The sequence below is a fragment of the Eschrichtius robustus genome, chromosome X, assembly GCF_028021215.1.
Source record: "Eschrichtius robustus isolate mEscRob2 chromosome X, mEscRob2.pri, whole genome shotgun sequence".
NCBI classification, from domain to species: domain Eukaryota; kingdom Metazoa; phylum Chordata; class Mammalia; order Artiodactyla; family Eschrichtiidae; genus Eschrichtius; species Eschrichtius robustus.
In genome coordinates, this window is record NC_090845.1 from 123,075,576 (window position 1) to 123,098,798 (window position 23,223).

Here is a 23,223-nt window from a genome sequence, read left to right on the forward strand (position 1 = left end):
ATCCCACTAGAAAGAGATAACACATTCAAAAATAGTATTTGAAGAGAGTTCAATGAAAGGACTATTTAGAGGCAAGGTGGTAACCAATAAGGAATAATGAAGCATCATAGAATTTGGCAATGGTGGTAAGCCTTGAAAACCATTTTCACCCCTAGGCCTAAAGGGACAATGGAAGGCAGCCATTATTGGAATGAAGTAGGAGCCATAGAAGAGGAGCCATCATAAGGGAGCTACAGCCTTAGTGCCCAACAGCACCGCCTGCCAACTCTCTCTCTTCCCTCCAGTATTCTGCTAGAGCCTCCCAGGGGCTGAACCCAAAGGGAAGCCAGGGGATAAGGGAGCCTGAATGAGCCATCTAAGGATGTCCATCTACCAGGGCTTAAAGAAGGATGGAGAAAGGCAGAAAATGGATCTTGATGGGCGAACAGAGAATATCCAGCAGTGTCCATCCCCCACCCCCCCGAAAAGGAATAACACTGTTTCATGGACAAACAAGTAAGTTTGGAACATATACTCAGAAATTGACCTAAAATAACTTGCTTGAAACTAATGATGTCCAGCATCACTTGGGGCAGATTGCTTTAATGCTGCATACCACTAGTAAGTTTGCAGCTGCTAAAGAAATGTTCTTATTTGGCAAGAAATGGGAATGGCAAGAGAGAGAAGCCTAATCAGATACCATACTGCTCCTGACCCAAGTGGGCATCTTGACAATGTAATGCCACATTGGGATAATTTAGGTGTTTTGATTGAAAGTTAGTCTCACACAGGTTACCTTAAATCATGGAGTTATTATAAATTACCATAGTAACCCTGCTCTAGGGCTCTGTTTCTCTGGGCCACCAAAGTGTCACTGTTGATACAGGGCTCTCTCTCTCTCATGGAATCTTGACTTCTTTCTCTTCAATTACAAATATTTTCTTCTGCTACCAACAAGAAGGTTATCTTATTATCCAATCAATTACTGGCAGGAAAGAGTTTGATTGGTCTAGCTAATTACCTGATGGGATTAGCCCTCCTTGAATCAGGTGGTCCACTCGTGATACAGTAAGCGCTATCCCCTGCTCAAGCAGCCGCCCAGTGATGCTTTCATTAGCAGGAGCTATGGAAAGAGCAGTTTCCCTTTGAAGAGGACAATGAGAGTGACAATATTGGCACAAAGAACTCAGAGCTAACTGAAAAGCCATAAAACTTTCTTATCTGAAACCAATCTTTCCCATATTCACACCAGTCAAGATTAATTGCTCCTTCCTATGGGCCTCCATAACATTTTAAAATAAGTTTATTGAGGTTTAACTGACATACAATATTCTGTACATGTGTAAAGTGTAAAAATGGATGATTTTTGACATATGTATACATTCATGAAATCATCGCCATAATCAAGATAATTAATATTTACATCAACATAAAATGTTATCTCTGTTATTCCATAGAGGGAGAAATGACAAAGGTCCTGCCCTGAAGGAAGTGAATGTCAAGTGAAAAACATGTAAAGAACTCATTTCAGATGGGCTAGACAGAATGAAACTGCATACAGTGCACTGCTTTTTCTATTCAAGATTTTCAATTCCTGAAAGAAAGAATGAATCTTATTTACTTGGTGTGGTTCCTGTGCCCACCCCTGGATCAACAACTGTGGCCAAGGGATCAGGATCTCATAGTATTAACATGACCACTGGTGGCCTATCGCCTCTGCATATAGGGGCCATTCCCAGAGAAAGGAGAATTGTAAGGTGGGGCACCATTCCAAGAGGTGTTTACTATAGGATGATAGAGGTTAAGAGACAACCAACATCAAACAAAATATGAACCTTAATTTCCTCTTTCTTACTCTACCATATCTGCATTATACTGTTGAACTTTCTGTCTGGTAGACATTTTGATTGATAGTGATTTGCCTTTCTCTAGGAATTTGAAAACCCTACTTTTTTGACATAAAATTTGTATCTCTAATTAGCTGCCTTTAATTTCTTGTCATTCATTTTTGAAATTGTCCACTTCAGAGTTAATGCCACAAAATTTGCATGTCTACTCAATTCTAACCCTCAACGAAACACACACACACACACACACACTCACACACACGTGCACATATACAGCCTGCCTCTCTCCAGGATTCTTTGTGTATCTGTTTTGTTTTGTTTTTAACCAGGCAATTTACCTATGTGCAATTGTGGGCATGATATAATGACTTTGTGGGTGGAGAATTCAGTTCGTATCAGTCTCCAAGTAGTTCTAAGAACCAGGAATAGAGGAAGTATTGTAGATTCTGGAGCTGTTCCTGTTTTGATCCTTAAACAGGATTAAAGGAAGAAAAATTAAAGAGACTGAGAATGGAGTGAACTAGGTTTTGTCTGGTCTGGAGATACGAGGATCGGAGCCATCTTTTTAAGGTTTTAAAGGGCATGAACAATTTCTACAAAAGGAATTGGGATTAGTTGTTCTTTTTGTAGCAAAACATCACAATACAAGGAACTGAATTTACATCAAAGCAGGAAATGTGTCATAGGAAGGAACTCTTTTGCTTGTTGGTATGTTAAGTTGGAAGAATGGGTAACTGAGGGTAAGTGGCATTTCTGCTTCCTGCAGAGCTCTAGAGAAGGGCAAATAATCCTACACTGTACCAAACTGTACTGATTCTACACTGTACCAAAGTTGAGGAAAACAGAAATTTTCTCAGACTTTTTTACAACTCGTCAACTCTGTTATTCCTGATGATTTCCAAATGCTACTCCATTAGCGGCAAGTATCACTTAAAGACTTCTCTGGAAAGAGAGACCTTGTAGGCTCTTTTCCAGGTCTTTTGTAGTTTAGTTGTCTCTCAAGTCAAGTAAACATTTCCTCACTGGATATTCACTTATTTTCACAATGCATAAAAATTAGAGATATTTTTGGATCTACTTATATATCACGTGTTGGGCTTAATTAGCCTGAAGTTTGAACAAATAATAGCATTTTCTTTTATGGCTCTCCACCTTGAGGATTGCAATAATTATTAATAGCAACAAGGGATTTCAATAGTGAAGATATTGGTTTAATAATAACTCAGAGTTCTTTAAAGAGACTCAGAGAGTCCACAGAGGCTCTCCCCTCCCTTCTCCAAAGTCATAAAATGACAGTAGCAAAGGAATTGGAGTGTAAAGAAATTTAAACTATCCTCTGGTGAAGAGCAGAGATGTAACTGTGGGTAGGCCTTGGGCTGGAGTTTCTACAGTGCCCCCACCAACCAAAAAAAATATAAAACATAATAAAACCAGTCTGTTTAAGGAAAAAGAGGCCTCCCCTCATCTCCACCATATGCAGATGTCTTTCAAAAGACTTGACCAGCCTGTGGGAACAAAGTATTTGACCTCTGAGACACCATCCTAGCAGTGTTTGAAGGAGCTTGCTAATCTTAAGGACCATGCCACACATCACAGGAAAGGAAAATGGCAGCTTTTGACAAAGTACTCTAAAGGGAGGCTACCATATGGTCTTTAGAAAGTTAACATTTGGCAGAGCTTGGCTAGACTGTGAGATCTTCAAGGGCAGAGAAGTTATTTGGTTTCCCTCCCCAGAGAGGATTATGGGAATGCAACATAATGGTTAAATTATAGACTGAACAAAGCCTAATTTGTGAGATAAGGCTATAGCTAACAAGGATATATTCATGTTTTCCAAAGGCAAATGGCTTCATTCACCCATTACTTACTAAGTACTTACTTCTGTGTTGTGCAGTGTGTTAAGAGCTAGGGATTCAGTCCTGATTAAGACATTATTCCTGTCCTAGAAGGTCTTACACGCTTGGGTAAGGGGTGGGGACTGACTAGTAAACGGGTGATTAAAATGCAGCTAGTCAGGTATTGCCATATGGGAAATATGGGGACAGTGGGGTGGAGTACAGAGGAGGGGCAAGCACTTTGCCAGGACTGGGCAGGGGAAAATGGAGGTAGGCATGGATTTTGGAGAATTTGCTATTTTGTATGCTCTGTGCCACAAGTCCTCTCTGTTAGAATGACTAAGAAATACTGAATGAATTTTAATTTTCTTTAATGTTCCAATTCTTTTTTAATATGTAACTAAAATTAATTTTTTGCAATGCACCATTACAGAAAAAGAAAGGAAAAAATTTCCAATTCCTTATTCAATATGTAATTTCCTACATGAATGAGATGGTGTCAAATGAAACACATTCATTCACTCAAAAAATTACATCTTAATGCCTCAAGAAGAATGTGAGCAAGAATTCACCAGACAGAACTTGGAAAATACTCCACCGAGGCCCACTGAGCTGTCCTTGCCAAGGCGAAGGACAGGTAATTTGCCGTGACTAATTGAAAAACATAAAGAACGTTAATATGAAAAATGAAAGCATAATCCATGGTATAACAGGCAATGAAACCATTCGCATAACTGATTACTCTTCAAGGTAACATGTTCTTCCTCTCAGGAATCTTCTTCTTTGGCCCAGTCTTTTAAAAGCCTGCTAAAGTGACATCACTTGAAAGGTCATGGGAGCAGCTGTCTTTATCCTCGTGTCCAGAGAGTGATACTGGGATACTCATAATTTGAGAAAAGAATTATTAAAGAAAATATTTAGAGACCTTGGTGATGTTATATGTTCCATCTGAACATCCTGAGACATAATATTAAGAAACAATGATTGTAATATTAGTGTGTTTTAATTTGAAATGTAGTAGCAGGCTATTAGAGGACCTAGGGTTCAATCTTAGCTCCACTGCATGTTAGCTTTGTGTACTTGGACAAGTCACTTATCTCCACGTGATTCTCAGTTTCTTTATCAGTAAATTGGAGATAATATGATCTCCTCTGCTTATCTTGCAAGGTTGAGAAAAACCAAATAAAAGAGCACTGGTGAAAGCTTTTAAAGACCATAAAGATTAAACATAAAAGGATTATTAGGAAAATCCTGAATAATTTCTGTGTTGTTAGGTTAGGTCATACCAGCTTATCAAAGTGAATTGTTTTGTACATATTGTTCTTCTTGAAGTTCAAAGAAGAATAGAGCAAATGATGTCCCTTTATAATATGGAAACCTTTGATCTTCTGAAGGTAGTTATTTCCATAGAAACTCTAAATCTGCTGTGGGAGCATCCCGAATGCTCATTTCCTCCCATGGCTTTGGGTGATAAAAGAGGCAGATACAAGGCAGAATTGGGAAACACAGTAGCCATTGTGTGCTGACAGGGCCAAGGTGACATATATATATTTTTTCAATGTGTTGTGGGCCTTGATAGCACATTAATGACTGGCTAGTGTCTTTACCCTGTGTAATCTTGTATGGACAATCTACCTGAAGTGTAGAGGGTGGTATATTGTAATGGCCAAGAGCAAGAGATTTAAGGGAAGGTAAATAATTGCTTTAGATCCTGGCTCTGCTATTTAATAGCTGTGTGATCGAGAGTAAGTTACATAAACTCACTGAGCCTGAGGTTCCAGGTTCCATTAAAATGGACGTGACAGTAGTATACAACTCATTTAGGGATGTTGGGAGGATTGAATGAGTTAATATATGTAAAGAGGCTGAGCAGAGCCGCTGGCAGGAGGGCAGAGGGACCTACAGAGGGGAGCAAGATGGCGCAGACTCAGGGCACCAGGGGGAAGGTCTGTTACTACTACGACGGGTTTTTGTGAGAATCCAGTAAGAAAATGAATGTGAATGTGCTTTGACACCATAAAGTGTAATGACGTGCAAGAGGTGAACCGTGACTTACAATAATTCTGAGTAGTGATGGTTATTTTTCTGTTGTGGGAGTGAATTCCCTGGGTATAGTGAGGGGATGTTGGAAATTACATTGGATTTAGTTTCCAATTATGTTGGATATTATGGACAAGGCCACGCAATGAAGCCTCACTGAATCTGCATGACTCACAATTTGCTCCTTAACTATGGCCTCGACCGGAAGATGGAAATTTATCACCCTGCAAAGCCAATGCTGAGGAGAGAACCAAGTACCACACTGATGACTACATTAAATTCTTGCGCTCCATCCGCCCAGATAACATGTCCGAGTACAGCAAGCAGATGCAGAGATTCTGCGTTGGTGAGGACTGTCCGGTATTTGATGGCCTGTTTGAGTTCTGTCAGCTATCTCCTGGTGGCTCTGTGGCAAGTGCCCTGAAAATAAACAGCAGAGGGACGTCGCTGTGAATTGGGCTGGGGGCTTACACCATGCAAAGAAGTCCGAGGCATCTGGCTTCTGTTACGTCAATGTCAGTGATATTGTCTTGGCTATCCTGGAACTGCTGAAGTATCACCAGAGAGTGCTGTATATTGACATTGATATTCACCATGGCGATGGCGTGGAAGAGGCCTTCTATACCACAGACCGAATCGTGACTGTGTCCTTTCATAAATATGGAGAGTACTTCCCAGGAACTTGGGACCTACGGGATATTGGGGTTGGCAAAGGCAAGTATTATGCTGTTAACTACCCGCTCCGAGATGGGATTGATGACGAGTCCTATGAGGCCATATTCAAGCCGGTCATGTCCAAAGTAATGGAGCTGTTCCAGCTCAGTGCAGTCGTCTTACAGTGTGGCTCTGATTTCCTGTCTGGGGATCAGTTAGATTGCTTCGATTCGACCATCAAAGGGCAAGCCAAGGGTGTGGAATTTGTGAAGAGCTTTAACCTGCCTATGTTGATGCTGGGAGGAGGTGGCTACACCGTTATAATGTCTCCCGGTGCTGGACTTATGAAACAGCTGTGGCCCTGGACATGGAGATCCCTAATGAGCTTTCATACAACGACTACTTTGAATACTTTGGACCAGATTTCAAATTTCACATCAGTCTTTCCAATATGACTAACCAGAACACTAATGAGTACCTGGAAAAGCTCAAACAGCGACTGTTTGAGAACCTGAGAATGCTGACCTGCATACCTGGGGTCCAAATGCAGGCCATTCCTGAGGATGCCATTCCAGAGGAGAGTGGTGAGGAGGATGAAGAAGACCCTGACAAGCACATCTCACTCTGTTCCTCGGACAAACAAATTGCCTGTGAGGAAGAGTTCTCCGACTCTGATGAGGAGGGAAAAGGAGGTCGCAAGAACTCTTCCAACTTCAAAAAAGCCAAGAGAGTCAAAACACAAGATGAGAAAGAGAAAGACCCAGAAGAAAAGAAAGAAGTCACAGAAGAGGAGAAAACCAAGGAGGAGAAGCAAGAAGCCAAAAGGGTCAAGGAGGAGGTCAATTTGGCCTGAACAGACCTCTCCAGTTCTGGCTTCTTGCCAAGTTCCCCACCTTTATCTTGCACCCCCTCGGATTTTATATTTTCTATTTCTCTGTGTATTTATATAAAAATATATTAAATATAAATATCCCCAGGGACTAGACAGGAACCAGGGCCCTGAGCTCAGGGCACGTGTGTTAGGTGAAGCTTTTCTAGTAGCTCCCTCACCACCCATCCCTCCTGAACTCTTAATTTTGAACCATAACGGGTGCCAGGTCTGGCTAGAAGGGATACACTTAAGCACCCATAGGACAAAATCTTGAAGTGCCTGCTTAGTAGCTTTGAAAAGGTGCCCTTATTGAGCATTTTAGAAGGGGTGACTGGATCTTCAGGGACTCCCTGGTCTTTTCAGGCTCCTTAAGGTAACATCAGCCATTTTTAGATTGGTTCTGTTCTCATACCTTCCCACTGGCCCCCAGGAAGCCAAGAAACTCACACTGCCTGCCCTCTCTGTCCTCCCCCAATCCTGCAGGTGAAGATTGGTAGTCTAGTTTCCTTTTTGAGATACTGTTTTCATTTTTGTGAGAATCTTTGTAATAAAATGGTACATGTCTATACCCTAAAAACTGTGTTGATACAAAGAGACTGAATCCTTGGTATTCAACAAATATTAACTATTTTATTCGTTAGCCCTCAACATCTGGGATGGACGGGAACAGTAAGAGGTTGTTTCAGGTGAGAACCATCACATCGAATTATGGAGATAAGAGAAGGAACAATAGAAACAGTGATTGAAAACATAGCTCCGGCTTCGTAGAGTCTAGGTTCAGATTGCAGCTCTATGTGACCTTAGACAAGTCAGTTAACTCTCAGAGCTTCACTTCAAATCATGAGGATCATATTAATTGCTTTTTCACAGGGCTGTTTTGAAGGATCAATTATGTGATGCATATGAAATGCAAAAAAGGATTGTCCCAATCATGTGCATCTGTTATAATTCCTATCGTAAGTGGTCTTCTGTCCTTCCATCTTTCGCCGTGGGCAGAACTGTGAAGTCCTAAACAGACTGATCTCATGAGTTGAGTCCCACTGAGTTGGAATGAGTGCAAATGTACATGTAGACTCGTGTCCTCCTTTGTACTGTCCTTGAGGGATAGGTCTGCTAAAAAGTGAAAGATACCATGCATATATGGCCAATTGATCAAAGGTGCCAAAGCAATTTAGTGGAGGGAAAATAGTCTTTTCAACAAATAGTGCTGGATCAACCAGATATCAGTACAGGAAAAAAGTGAACATGAAATTTTACCTTGTGCCATACACAAAAATCACCTCGAAATGGATAATAAATGTAAATGGATTCTAAATGGAACTAAATGTAAAACCCCAAACTCTAAAGTGTTTAGAAGACAACATAGGAGAAAATCTTTGTGACTTTGGGGTAGGTAAAAGTTCATAGATAGAATACAAAAAGCACAAAAGTATTTAAAAAATGATAAATTCAACGTTATCAAAATTAAAAACTTTTGCTCTTTGAAAGATATTGTTGAGAAAATGAAAAGTCAAACCTTGGAATAGAAGAAAATATACACAGCACTTATATCAGACAAAATACTTATATCCAGAATATATAAATGCCTTTTACAACTCCTTAGTGAGAAAACAACCAATAAAAATGGGCAAAAGATTTGAACAGATATTTCATGAAAGAAGATGGCCATGAATAGCCATCAGATGAATGATACAACCTAGGCTGAATTTAGGAGGGGTGTTGTATGGACTCCATAACAGTTGGGCTGGCATTTGAGGGGATGGGCAGGGAGAGAGGGCAACCCTGCTTCTTTCCACCGCCTCTTCCCATACATTTCTCTATTTTCTCCTTTCCTTTTGCTTCTTATTATCCCCTTGTCCTGAGGAGGAAAGCTTTTGGAGGGCTCAAGTTCAGTGGTCTGTATTTGTCCTAAGGTCATACAGCTGGTTGTAGGCAGAACCAGAAGCCAAAGCCTAGCCTCCTGACTTCCTGGGTGCAAATTCTTCATGGGCCAATGAAAGGAGTGTGGCCTGGGGTGCCATGGGCCTGGCTGGTTTCCCTTTCTTTCCACCTTCAGATTAAAGTTGTGCGGTTCTTTAAAACTGGCAGTCCAGCAGAAGTAGAGCCAGTGTTAGTTGCTGAGATCTAGTAGGTGTTTCTGTTTCACCCTGAGTGGCAGAATTACACCTTAGCACTTTGGGCATAGATCAGCATTGGCTTTTGGCCCCCTGAATCAAGGCATAAATTTATATTGCTGTAGCAGAGTTATGCTTTCAAGCTGATGTTCTCAATTATTTGTAAAGTTTTGTAAAATGTTTCTCTCTTGCCGGTCTGAAAAAAAAAATTGTTTCCCCAGAACTGCCTAGAATCATCTGCCACTAACTAGCTGTGTGACCTTGGGCAGTCACATCCCTCTCTGCACCTCAGTTTCCTCATGAGTAAGACTGGGGATTGAACTAGTTGATCTCTGAGGGCCCTTCAGATTTGACATTTTCTACGGTCTCTTGTTCCACGATTCTGTCAACTGCCTTAACATTGAAATGCCGCCAACATATATTTAGATATATTTTTTGCTGTCGATTTGCAGCCTCTGGGATTCCTCTGCCTTGTTTATTGCTTCCTTAGAGCTGTATTGCATAATTTGCCTGCTTAGGATCTTGCTGTTTCCTACAGATGGTGTCTGAAAGGTGAAGACAAGAGTATTCAGTGCAGGAGCCCAGCCACAGACTCATCCCTTTCTGACAGCAAAGGTATGTGTTTCTCCTTTTTCTTGTCCTCTGCCCCTCTTCCAGTTTGTTCCATTGCTACATTTGGGTTTTATGATTACATCTGCAATAGCAGGCACAGATGTTTTTCTCACTCAATTGTATGGGTAATGGTGAAACGGATTTTTCGAGCAGATGCTCGCATGTGGATGCTATTCTTTTCTCTCCTGACACATTCTCTACACAAAGAGCAGATTGTGTGTCTGGTGTGAGTTTGAGCCTACCAAGAGAAGAATTCAAGCTGAATAACACTGGGCTGATTTTCAAGCTCCTAAAAAAATAATGCAGGCACTAAATTTGACAAACTCTTTGTAGCGCCCCTGCAGCCCAGATCCAGACCTGTATCTCCAGCCGTTGCCAGTTTTACATGAGGAGGCCGAGAGTAAGCATTTGTCCTTTGAAGGGCTGTCTTGTGAAAGAAAACGATAACAGATTCAATTTCAAAAGAGCTGGACTCAGTTGCTCTGTCACTGTGACTTCTGAGACTCAAGGCATGTTATTTAACCTCTGTTTCTTCATCTGTGAGATGGAACTGACAATACAAAGCTGGTGTGGATCATTGAAAGAATTGCCAAGTAGCAGAGGTCCCTGCTTAAGTCTAATCCATGTCCACTACTGGGCATGTATGGCTAGTTGGAACTGACTGACCAGAAGTCTATTTGCACAAAGGACTGAGAAGACTCCAGGGAGAGAGGCACATCTGTGGAAGGGTTAAGAGTTTGGGTTTAACCCAAATTTCAGTAGTGCCAGAGCTTCTCATCCTGGGCACTATTACACTTTTGGGTCAGATAATTGTTTATTGTGATGGCTGTCCTGTTCATTGTAGGATGTGTAGCAACATCTCTGGCCTCAACCTAGTAGTGCACCCCAGCCCCCCTCAAAGTTGTGACAACGAAAATTGCTTCCAGATATTGCCAAATGTGCTCTAGCGTGGTAGGGGTCCAACTGAGAACCACTGCCTTAGAGGCTCTGAATACTGGCTTTAAATTCACTTACTCAATGTCATGCAGCTAGTAAACCCCTGTGCTTCAATATTCTCATTTGTAAAATGGGGGCTTAGCTATTTTGCAGAATTGATTGTTGAGTGAATTAAAACAACAGATTTGTACAAACCTTGGCACATAGTAACACACTAACTCCCTACCACCATAGGACCTTTGGTGGTTTCTTTACCTTTGTCTAAGATACGCTCTTTCTCTCACCCTGTGTCTATCTTGTTGTCTCCAACTCATCCTTCAGATCTCAGCTAAAGAGCCATTTCCACGGGGAAGCCTTCCTTGATTCCTCAGACTATGTCAGAGTTCAGAGGACTCATAGCACTTATTTTGTTGATATTATACATTATAAGACTTGGGGGATCATTTCATTAACATCTGTTGGACTGCTAGACTGTAAGCTTCATGAGGGCAGGTGCTATGTCTCTCTTGTTCACTGTTGAATTGTCAGAGCTCAGGACAGAGCCTGAAACAAAACATGCATTTAATAAAGCATTACTGAAGGAAAGGAGGAAGGAAGAAATGAAGAGCTCAACAAACATTGCAAATATCATTCAACTTTAATTCCTCTAAGGAGTTATAGGCAGCTGATCAGTCCAGTAAACAGAATTCAGTGACAAGAGAGGAACAGTAGTTTTTTTTGTTTGTTTGTTTTTATTGAAATATAGTTGATTTATAGTGTCATGTTTCAGGTGTACAGCACAGTGATTCAGTTATATGTATATATGTGTATGTATATATATGTGTGTGTAAATATATATATATATATATATATATATATATATATACTTTTTCCAGATTCTTTTCCCTTATAAGTTATTACTAAATATCAAGTATAGTTCCCTGTGCTATACAGTAGGTCCTTGTTGGTTATTTTATGTATAGTAGTGTGTATATGTTAATCCCAAACTCCTAATTTATCACTCCCCCCCTTTCCCCTTTGGTAGCATAAGTTTGTCTTCTATGTGTGTGGGTCTATTTCTGTTTTGTATATAAGTTCATTTGTACCTTCTTTTTAGATTCTACATATAAGTGATATCATATGATGTTTGTCTTTGTCTGGCTTACTTCACTTAGTATTATAATCTCTAGATCCATCCATGTTGCTGCAAATGGCATTATTTCATTCATTTCTGTAGCTGAGTAGTATTCCATTGTATAAATATACCACATCTTCTTCATCCATCTGTCGATGGGCATTTAGGTTTCTTCCGTGTCTTGGCTATTGTGAATAGTGCTGCAATGAACATTGGGGTGCATGGAACTTTTCGAATTATGGTTTTCTCCGGATATACAGTAAGTCCCCTACATATGAACGAGTTCCATTCTGAGAGCGCATTCGTAAGTCCAATTTGTTCGTAAGTCCAACAAAGTTAGCCTAGGTACCCAACTAACACAATCGGCTGTATAGTACTGTACTGTAATAGGTTTATAATACTTTTCACACAAAAAACACATTTAAAACAACACAAAAATAAAGAAAACATTTTTAATCTTACAGTATAGTATCTTGAAAAGTACAGTAGTATAGTACAACAGCTGGCATATAGGGGCTGGCATCGAGTGAACAGGCAAGAAGAGTTACTGACTGGAGGAGGGAGAGGAGGTGGGAGGTGGTAGAGGTGAAGGATCGTCAGCAATAGGAGATAGAAGGCAAGCTGCAGTTTCACTCATGCCTGACGTTGATGGAACACACGTTCACATCTTTTGAAAGTTCACAACTTGAAGGTTTGTATGTGGGGGACTTACTGTATGCCCAGGAGAGGGATTGCAGGATCATATGGTAGCTCCATTTTTAGTTCTTTAAGGAACCTCCATGCTGTTCTCCATAGTGGCTGTACCAATTTACACTCCTACCAATAGTGCAGGAGGGTTCCTCTTTCCCTACACCCTCTCCAACATTTATTATTTGTACACTTTTTGGTGATGGCCATTCTGACTGGAGTGAGGTGATAACCTCATTTTAGTTTTGATTGCATTTCTCTAATAATTAGCAATGTCGAGCATTTTTTATGTGCCTGTTGGCCATCTGTATGTCTTCTTTGGAGAAATATCTATTTAGTTCTTCTGCCCATTTTTTGATTAATACACGGTAATCTGTTGCATTTCTATACACTAACAATGAAAGACCAGAAAGAGAAATTAAGGAAACAATCCTATTTACCATCACATGAAAAAGAATAAAATGCCTAGGAATAAACCTACCTAAGGAGGCAAAAGACCTGTACTTTGAAAACTATAAGACGCTGATGAAAGAAACTGAAGATGACACAAACAGATGGAAAGATATACTGTATTTTGGGATTGGAAAAATCAATATTGTCAAAATGACTATACCACCTAAGGCAAACTACAGATTCAATGCAATCTCTATCAAATTACCAATGACATTTTTCACAGAACTAGAACAAAAAATTTTACAATCTGTATGGAAACACAAAAGACTCCAAATAGCCAAAGCAATCTTTTAAGAAAGAAAAATGGAGCTGGAGGAATCAGGTTCACTGACTTCAGACTATACTACAAAGCTACAGTAATCAAAACAGTATGGTATTGGCACAAAAACAGACATATAGATCAATGGACCAGGATAGAAAGCCCAGAAATAAACCCATGCACCTATGGTCAATTAATCTACGACAAAGGAGGCAAGACTATACAATGGGGAAAAGACAGCCTCTTCAATAAGTGGTGCTGAGAAAACTGGACAGCCACATATAAAAGAATGAAATTGGAACATTCTCTAACACCATATATAAAAATAAACTCAAAATGGATTAAATACCTAAATGTAAGGCCAGATACTATAAAACTTCTAGAGGAAAACATAGGCAGAACTTGACATAAGTCTCAACAACATCTTTTTGGATCTGTGTCCTGGAGTAATGGAAGTAAAACCAAAAATAAACAAATGGGACCTAGTTAAATTTAAAATCTTTTGCAAAGGAAAAAGTAAAGGAAACCATAAACAAAACCAAAAGACAACCCACGGACTGGGAGAAGATATTTGTGAACAATGCAACTGACAAGGGATTAATTTCCAAAATATGCAAACAGCTCATACAGCTCAATATCAAAAAAGAGCAGTAGTTTTAAGGAAAGTCTGTCACTGAAAACTCTTTCCAGCTTGGTTCCCATAGACTTTGTAGGATTTGGTGGGCACAGTAAATGTAATACCTCTTTTCTACCCCAGTTTGGAACTAAAAGATTCAGACAGATGGAGATCAACAATATCATCTTCATTCCTAAAAACAACTGGATTTAGAGAACATAGTTTAGGTGTGCAGCAAGAATGAACCTCCTAATCCTGCACCCCAGAATTAGCTAGAGTTACCTAGTCAAAGGCAGCACTCAACAAATGCAGCACACCCCATCCAAGGGGGCCCTGCATCTCTAAAACTCATGGTGTGCAGAACTAAGACTATTAACTTCCTGACAGCAGGCCTGTCCAAAAGAGAGAAGCAAGAAGTGTTAAGCTGAGTGAAGACTGTCCTCCTCCTGGGGAGAAAGGCCAGTGGTATTACTCCAGTGTATGTCCCCCCATTTAGGAACATGATACCATAGGAAAGAACATCACTCCACCTCCACTCCTGCCAACAGATTTATATCTGTGTCCAAAGGAAATAGAGAATTGGGAGCAAAAACTGGCATGGGTATTTCATTTAAAGAGCCTGTAATATATTGGGACTCAAGAAGTATTGCTCTGGGACTTCTCTAACTAATTACAGTGTAGAAAGGTAGAGAGGTGATCTTCTCCATTTTTCCACAGAACTCTGCAGCTGTGGCACATTGAAAGCTCCAGTACATTGATCTCACCAGTTGTTTCTGGGAGAGAATGCAGCCCCCATGGAAATGGTAGTGGGTCCCTCCAAATGTGGGTGTGATCTGTGGATGAAGTAGTACTCAGCGTAGGGCTTTCTAGTTCAGGAGAAGTGGACATGCTTAGTTGGCAGTTTTCAGAGGCTAGTATTACAAGGACCAATGAAATGATGCACGCACCCCTATTTTATTTTATTACAATTTTTTTTGAACTTTAGTTTTTCTTTTATTTTTTCTTTTATTTTTTATACCATATTCAAAGGTTACTTTCCATTTAACATTATTACAAAATATTGGCTATATTCCCTGTGTTGTACAATGCATCTCTGAGCCTATCTTACACCTAATATTTTGTACCTCCCACTACCCCACCCCTGTAATGCCCCCCCCCCCACTGGTAACCACTAGTTTTTTCTCTATATCTTTGAGTCTGCTTCTTTTTTGTTATATTCACTAGTTCGATTTATTTTTTTACATTCCATATATGTGACATCATACAGTATTTGTCTTTCTTTGTCTGACATTTCATTTAGCATAATGCCCTCCAAGTTCATCTGTGTTGATGCAAATGGCAAAATTTCATTCTTTTTTATGGTTGAGTAATATTCCATTGTATATATATACACTGCATCTTCTTTATCCATTCATCTGTTGATGGACGCTTAGGTTGTTTCCTTATCTTGGCAATTGTAAATAATGCTGCTGTGGACATTGGGGTGCACTTATCTTTTCAAATTAGTGTTTGTGTTTATATATATATATATATATATATATATATATATATATATATATACACACACATGTATACACATATATACACACATACACACACACACATATATATATATAACCAGGAGTGGAATTGCTGGGTCATATGATAGTTCTATTTTTAGTTTTTTGAGGAACCTCCATACTGTTTTCCACAGTGGCTGCACCCATTTACATTCCCACCAACAGTGTATGAGGATTCCCTTTTCTCCACATCCTTGGCAACATTTGTTATTTGTGTTCTTTTTGATGATAGCTATTCTGACAGATGTGAGGTGATATCTCATTGTGGTTTTGATTTGCATTTCCTTGATGATTAATGATGTTGAGCATCTTTTCATACGCCTGTTGGTCATCTGCATTTCCTCTTTGGAAAAATGTCTATTCGGTTTTTGTGCCCATTTTTTAATCAGATTGCTTGTTTTTTTGATGTTGAGTTGGATGAGCTGTTTATATATGTTGGATATTAATCCCTTATTGGTTATATCATTTGCAAATATCATCTCCCATTCAGTAGGTAGTCTTTTCATCTTGTCAGTGGTTTCCTTTGCTGAATGTACCCCTATTTTAAACCCTGAGCTATGTAAATCAGGCAAATTTGTACATGAGTGCAAAAGCTCTGTAAGCTGTAAATCCATTCAGATGCGAAGGGCTATTGAAACTTTCCTTTTCATGGTTTCATTTGTTGCATTTCTAACCTGATACACTTTTAGGACCTCAGGTGTTCATGATATTTTAGTGCCCATTTGCTGTGGTGTGGCTACTTTTCAGAATCAAGACAGATGGGTAGGTAGGCGTGGTGGCTTGAGAAAAAAATAGAATGATCCATGCCAGTACTCAACGAAGCCTTGGTGTTCTTGTACAGTCAGATACATTAAAATAGTTATTCACTAATTTATTCATTAAACCTCAACTTACTAAGTAGCCTGTGGGAGGCTTGCTTTCACCAGTTTTAAATTGGGCATAATACCAATAGCTCATTCTCAGTACTGTTATGCGGATTTAAATGAGGTAATGAATGCAAGGTACTCACTATAGTTTCGAGCACATGTTTGTTTTAATCCATAACACTTATTACTACCATTATATTATACAATACATTTCTTTGTGTATAGTCTGCTTTCCCCTGCCAAAATGCAAGCTCTATGAAGGCAGGGACTTGATTTTGGTTTTGAATCTCCAGAGCCTTGCAAAGTGGAGGTGCTCAATAATTATTAGTTGAATGAATTAATGAACACTCAATAAATAAGTTTCCCTAAATTCCAGACTCGTGTGTGCTATGTCCTAATCTTCATTTCTGCTTGAATGACCAATAGACAACTTAAACCTATCATGTCCAAACTAAACCCTTGGTTCCCACTGTACCTCCGTCCCCCCAACGACAAATCAGCTTCTCTTTGTGTTTTTCATTTTAGTAAATGGTAACTCCATCTTTCCAGTTGCTCTAACCAACAACTTTAGAATCATCCTTAGGTACTTTCTTTTTCTAATCCTTCATTTCTAATCTATCAGCAAGTTCTGTTCCCTCTATCTCCGAAATATATCTAAAATATAACCATTTCTTAGAGCTTCCACTGCTCTCCACCTAGTCCAAGTCACCATCATTTCTTGCCCAGAAAATTGCTTCTATGATTATCATCTAATTGTGTTCTTCTTATCATATATTTATTTTTAAAATATAAATATGACCATATCACATCTCTGCTCAAATGTTCTGAAAACCTCCCAAGCCACTGTACTTAAAATACCACTCCTGCACTTTATTCCTTTACTCTACTCAACTTGTCATAATATATATCACTACTTGATTTTATATGATTTGTTTGGTTATCTATTGCTATCCAGTAGAATATAAACTCCAAAGGGTCTTTGTAATTTTCTTCATATATCCTTCAGTCTAGAACACTGCATGGCAACAATGATGACTGATGTCTGTCATGTGTGTGACTGTGTATCTGTGTGAATGTGTGGCTGTATCAGTGTGAGATTATGTGTGAGTGTGTGAGTGTGATTGTGTGAGTATATGTAGTAGTGGATGAGAGTGAGAATGTGTGAGAGTTAGTGTTAGACAACTTGTAAGAGATTTCTTGAGTGAATGTGTTTGAGCGTGGGAAAGTGTGTATGTGTGTGAGACCTGCAAAGATATATGTGACAGAATATGTGAGTTAGTGTGCCAGAGAAAGTGTGTGTTTGTCAGTGTGTGTGAGAGTGTGATGTGTGTGTATGTGTATGAGTGTGTGAAGGTGTTTGTGAATGAGTATTTACAAGTGTGTGAGTGTGTCATGTGTGTGTAAGTATCTCTGGCTCAGAATTCTCCCCAGACCCTTGTGCGGTCCTCCCATACTACAAACTCACTGAGTAAAAGAAGATTCCCCCAAATATACTCCTCTTCCTTTGTTTCTCAGGAAAGGCACTACTAGCCATCTCATCACCCAACCAGAGATACGGGAATCATGCTCCAGTCATTTCTCGTTCTTAGCCTCATACCACCAAATTTCAAATCAATTTCCTCTTTTCTGTTTCTACTAAAAAGTTCTGAGTTGAGGCCCTCATCTTCTATCATCCTCAAAAGTCTCCTGGTTAGAGTCCTTGTTTCTAGTCTTGCAACACTGCCTGAGGCCATTCCAGAACAACTCATGGAAGTGCTGGGGTATCAGTTAGAGATTCAGTAAATGCTTCTCAGTGATGCTGTGGAGGTAATTCCTGTGCTGTTTGAAAGATTACATGAGGTGTGCTCTGAGGTCCTTTCCAACACTTGAAAATCTCATTCTTTGCCCCAGTCCCACCAAGAACTATCACTACAAAAGGGTCCACCATCAATATGATCTTTGATAACAGCTTTATCTACTTTATTCATTAGCATTGGATCAGATGAATGAATGAGAGTATTTAGTGGGCACCAGGAACTTCTGCCAAATCCCTTATCAGGTAGGGACATGATGCTACTAGCAAGAAAAACGGGAGGAGCTCACTGGCTTTAGTTTTTCTCCCCCATCTGCCCTGTTTTAGAATATTAGTAATCTCACTTTGTGCTTTACATCTTAGGGACTTTAGGTTTTAACTGAAGGTCCTTACTCAGTCATGCTTCACAAACCCCAATTTCTGGCCACAAGATTTCCACCTTAACATACATTCAATCACTTCATTCATTCATTCAATAATTACTAAATATTTGCTATATGCCAAGGTATAGTGCTGGATACCAGAGTTGGGAGAAAACATGTAATAATGTTTAAAATGACCATCTATTTAGTTCCAGCAAGGTGATAGGCACTGTAGAAAAAAAAATGTTTTGCACTAATATCATTTAGTCTTCAAAATAGCCTTGTTGCTACAGATGAGAAAGGCGAGGCCCAGAGATATGAAGTAATGTGTCCAAGTTCACACAGTAAGAGGTGGAGCTTGGATTTGAACCCAAGTCTGTCTAGCTCCAAAGCACATGGTTTTAACCACCATCTATATCTCCTTTTATACTGCCTGCAAGGTATTTGTAAAAATCTGATGGAAACTCCCTTACCTTTCCACATTGTCTGACAATCCACATTTCACTAATTTTATGTTCTTTCTTATCTATCTACAATGGAAAGATTTCATTCTTTTTTATGGCTGAATAATATTACATTGTATGTATATGTATTTATATATCACAATTTTTTTATCCATTCATCCATCTATGGACACTTAGGTTGTTTCCATGTCTTGGTTATTGTAAACAATGCTGCAAGGAACATGGTGGTGCTTATATCTTTTTGTTAGTGTTTTTGTTTTCTTCGAATAAATACCTACAAGTGGAATTGCTGGATCTTATAGTACTTCTATTTTTAACTTTTTGAGGAAACTTTATTGTTTTTCGATAGTGGCTGCACCAATTTACGTTCCCACCAACCGTACACAAAGGTTCCCTTTTCTCTGCAGCCTCACCAACACTTGTTGTCTCGTCTTTTTTATAGTAGCCATTAGAATGTGTGATGTGATATCTCAATTTGGTTCTGATCTACATTTCCCTGATGACTAGTGATGCTGAGCATTTTTTCATGTACCTGTTAGCCATCTGCATATCCTCTTTGGAAAAATGTCTATTCAAATCTTCTGCCCATTTTTAAATCAGATTGTTTGCTTTTGTGCTATTGAGTTGTGTGAGTTCTTTATTTATTTTGGAAATTAGCCCCTTAACAGATATATGATTTGCAAATATTTTATCCCATTCAGTTGGTTGCCTTTTGTTTTGTTGATGGTTTCCCTTGCTGTGCAAAAGCTTTTAAGTATGATGTAGTCTCACTTACTTATTTTTGCTTTTGTTGCTTTTGCTTTTGGTGTCATATTTAAAAAATCATCACCAAGTCCTATGTCAAGGAGCTTACTGCCTATGTTTTCTCCTAGGAGTTTTATGGTTTCAGGTCTTACGTTCAGTCTTTAATCCATTTTGAGTTAATTTATGTGTAGGATGTAAAATAGTCATCCAGTTTCATTCTTCTCCATGTGGCTGTGTAGTTTTTCCAACACCTTTTATTGAAGAAGGTATACTTTCTGCATTGTATACTCTTGGCTCCTTTGTTGTAAATTAATTGACCATATATGTGTAGGTTTACTTCTGGGCTGTCTATTCTGTTCCATTGATCTATGTGTCTGTTTTTATGCCAGTACCATACTGTTTTAATTACCATGCTCTTATTTAAGGTTCACACTCCACTTGAGTTCTGTATCTTAGTCCCTGTTCCCTTCTCAAGGACCTATATATATTTCCTTCTTTCTTGAATATTTACTAGATCATTCCCATCAGCATGTAAATATGCTGTAGTATCTTCAACCTTAAGACCAAAAAACTTCCTTGACATCTGACACATTCCAGAAAACTTCTCACTTCTTGGTTCCCCTTCACAGCAAAATGTCTTAAAAGATTTGTATGTACTCACTTTAATTCCTCACCTTCCGTCATCTTTTTAACCCTTTTATATCAGGCTTTTATTTCTATCATTCAACTGAAATACTCTTAGCAAGGTTACTGTGACCTACCACTTGCAAAAACCAAGAGTCAATGTTTTTGTCTTCAGTGACTTGACCTCTTAGTAACATTTGTCTCATGTGATCACTTCTTTCTAGAATAACATATTTTTTTCTTTGCTTCTCTTTTCCTCCTACCTTATGGGTTCTCCTTTTCAGCCTTTGCTGGCTCCTCCTCCTCTGCTAACTTGTTTCTGGATAACCATCTCCATCTATACAATCTCCCTAGGTAGTCTCACTGAGAACCATGGGTCCGATAACTACTGTATGGCAATGGCTCTCAAACTTATGTCCCCATTTCTGACCATTCCTTTGAGCTTGTGGATCCAGCTGTTTACTCGCCATCACTACTTAGATGTCTAATAAGCATCTCAAGCTTAACATGTCCAAAACTGAACTTCTGATCTTCCCCCATCCCTAGTAAATCTGCCTCTCTCATATTCTCCTCTATCTCAGAAATGCCAACTCAATTATTCCAGTTACTTAGGCCACAAACCTCCTTGACTCCTCTTTTTATCACACACCCCACATCCTATTCCTTAGGAAATCTTCTTGGTTCTATGTGAGGAAAGAATTAGCACAGAAGATCTGGTTGCCTATACCTTGCATGTCAAAGGAACCTGGAACCATCATTGACCCTTGGCCAACCCTTGGAAATGTGACCCTCAGAATGTTATTTATGTCAGTGATTTATGATTTTATTGTGTTTTTGTTCACCTGGAGAAATGGACTCTGCTGTACCAGCTTGACAGTTTGCTTTGCATAAGCATGAAGTTCAATGATGTGCACCTGGTTTTATTGTTGGAATCCCGAGTTTCCATTGCCATGGTTAGTTATGTAGTATGATGTGCCTATGTGACCAGCTCTTAATTATAGCCTCAGGCCCAAAGACTCAAATGTGCTTCCCTGGACTGATACATTCCACACATGTCCCCATAGTTTGCTTCTAGACACGTAGCATGCACTGTGTGGCCCCAGATGGGAAAGGACATGGAAGCCTGTGTTTAGCCTCTTAGACTTTGCCCAGTGAATATCTTTGCCTATTGCTTTTGCTGTGTATCCTTTGCTGTAATAAACCTTATCATTCGGATTAAGCTATTGAGTTTTGTGAGTCCTTGTAGTGAATTAACAAACTTGAAGGTGGTCTTGGGGTTCCTGAAACACTCTACCCGCAAAATATATCCAGAATTCAACAACTTCATACCATCTTTGCTGCTCCCACTCCAGTCCAAACTACCATTATCTCTAGTTTGGGATAATGCAACACTGATTCCAACCTTACTTCCATATAGCCAGTTTTCTAAAAAGCAGCCAGAGTGATCTTCAAAAAATGTAAATCTTATTCCATCACTCTGCCATTGAACACCTTCCAATGACTTTCTACCATATAATAGAGTAAAAATCATGCTCCTTATCTCTTAGTCTACAAGGTCCAACATGATCTGGCCTCCTGACATCTCTCTGAAATCATCACTTACCACTCCCTCCATTGATCATTTTGCTCCTCTTTTTTCCTAGAATACCTCAAGTTCATTCATTCTGGCAGAAGCTATTCTCTCTGGAGATTTAGCTCTAGCTCTTCGTCTATATCTTTCCATGGCTAGCTCCTTCTGGTCATTTAGGTCTCAGCTCTGATGTCACCTCTACAAACCACCCTAGCTTTTAGCCACCCCCCCCCATTATTTTATTCATGCCACTTATTAATATCTGAAGTTATCTTGTCTGTATTTAGAACACAGTCCTCTTGAGGGCAGACTTTGTCTTTCTCATTTACTCATGTTTTCCCAGTGCCTAGAGCAGTGCCTCTCTCATAGTAGTAGGCATTCAGAAAATATGTGCTAATTGAATGAATGAATGAATGAATGAAATACAAAACAGCTTTCAGCTTTAAGGAAGTCCCTATTGGGAGGTTTTTGTATTTTGTTTTATTTTGTTTTTATTTTCTGAAGCATGCTGGAAAAACGTTTAGGTAGGCAGTGTGTGTATAAGGGCTAAGAAATTTTCTGATACAGTGCAAGCTCCGTCAACTATATTATTCATTGTTATGTCCTCAGTTCCTGGAGCAGCACTAGCTTATCGTAGGTGCTCAAGAAAGATTTGTTGAATAAATGAATGGTGTCTAACACAAAGTGTGCTTCGTAAGTATTTGGAGAAAAATAAGAATTTAAGACATATAGCAAATACTTGCATGTATGATTTATGTCTTTCCCCTTCTCATGTTCCACATTTTCCTCCCCACAATAAAAGATATTTTCCATTCTTTCAATCAATATTTATCAAGGGTCTAATTTATACTAGTGATATTATGATATAAATAATTATCCAAACTAACTTATTAAAAGCATTACAAAACAGAACTTCTTTAATAGTTGAGCTCATCTTATATCTTTGTTAACTGGGCAGTAAGAAAATTGGTGGAAGACCAGAATCACACTATATCATGCAGTATCATAGATTGTGACTCCACATCTAAAGATATATACATAGGGAGAGAATTAAAAGGATGAAGCTGGATAAAAGACCTAACAATAGTACAGACCAGACTGAACAATTTTTTTGTCTACCCCTAAAGCCCATGTCTACTGCTGGGATTTTAAGAAAGTGTTTCTATGAAGTTCAATGCACTTCAATAAATTTTACAAAAGGATTAATTGCCTTGGTCAAATAAGT

The 23,223-nt window shown here is 39.2% G+C and overlaps 1 pseudogene; it reads left to right on the forward strand.

Annotated features, from left to right (window-relative positions):
• The first annotated feature begins 5,577 nt into the window (after positions 1-5,577).
• Positions 5,578-7,208, forward strand: LOC137756879 (histone deacetylase 1-like; annotated as a pseudogene).
• The last annotated feature ends 16,015 nt before the right edge of the window (positions 7,209-23,223 follow it).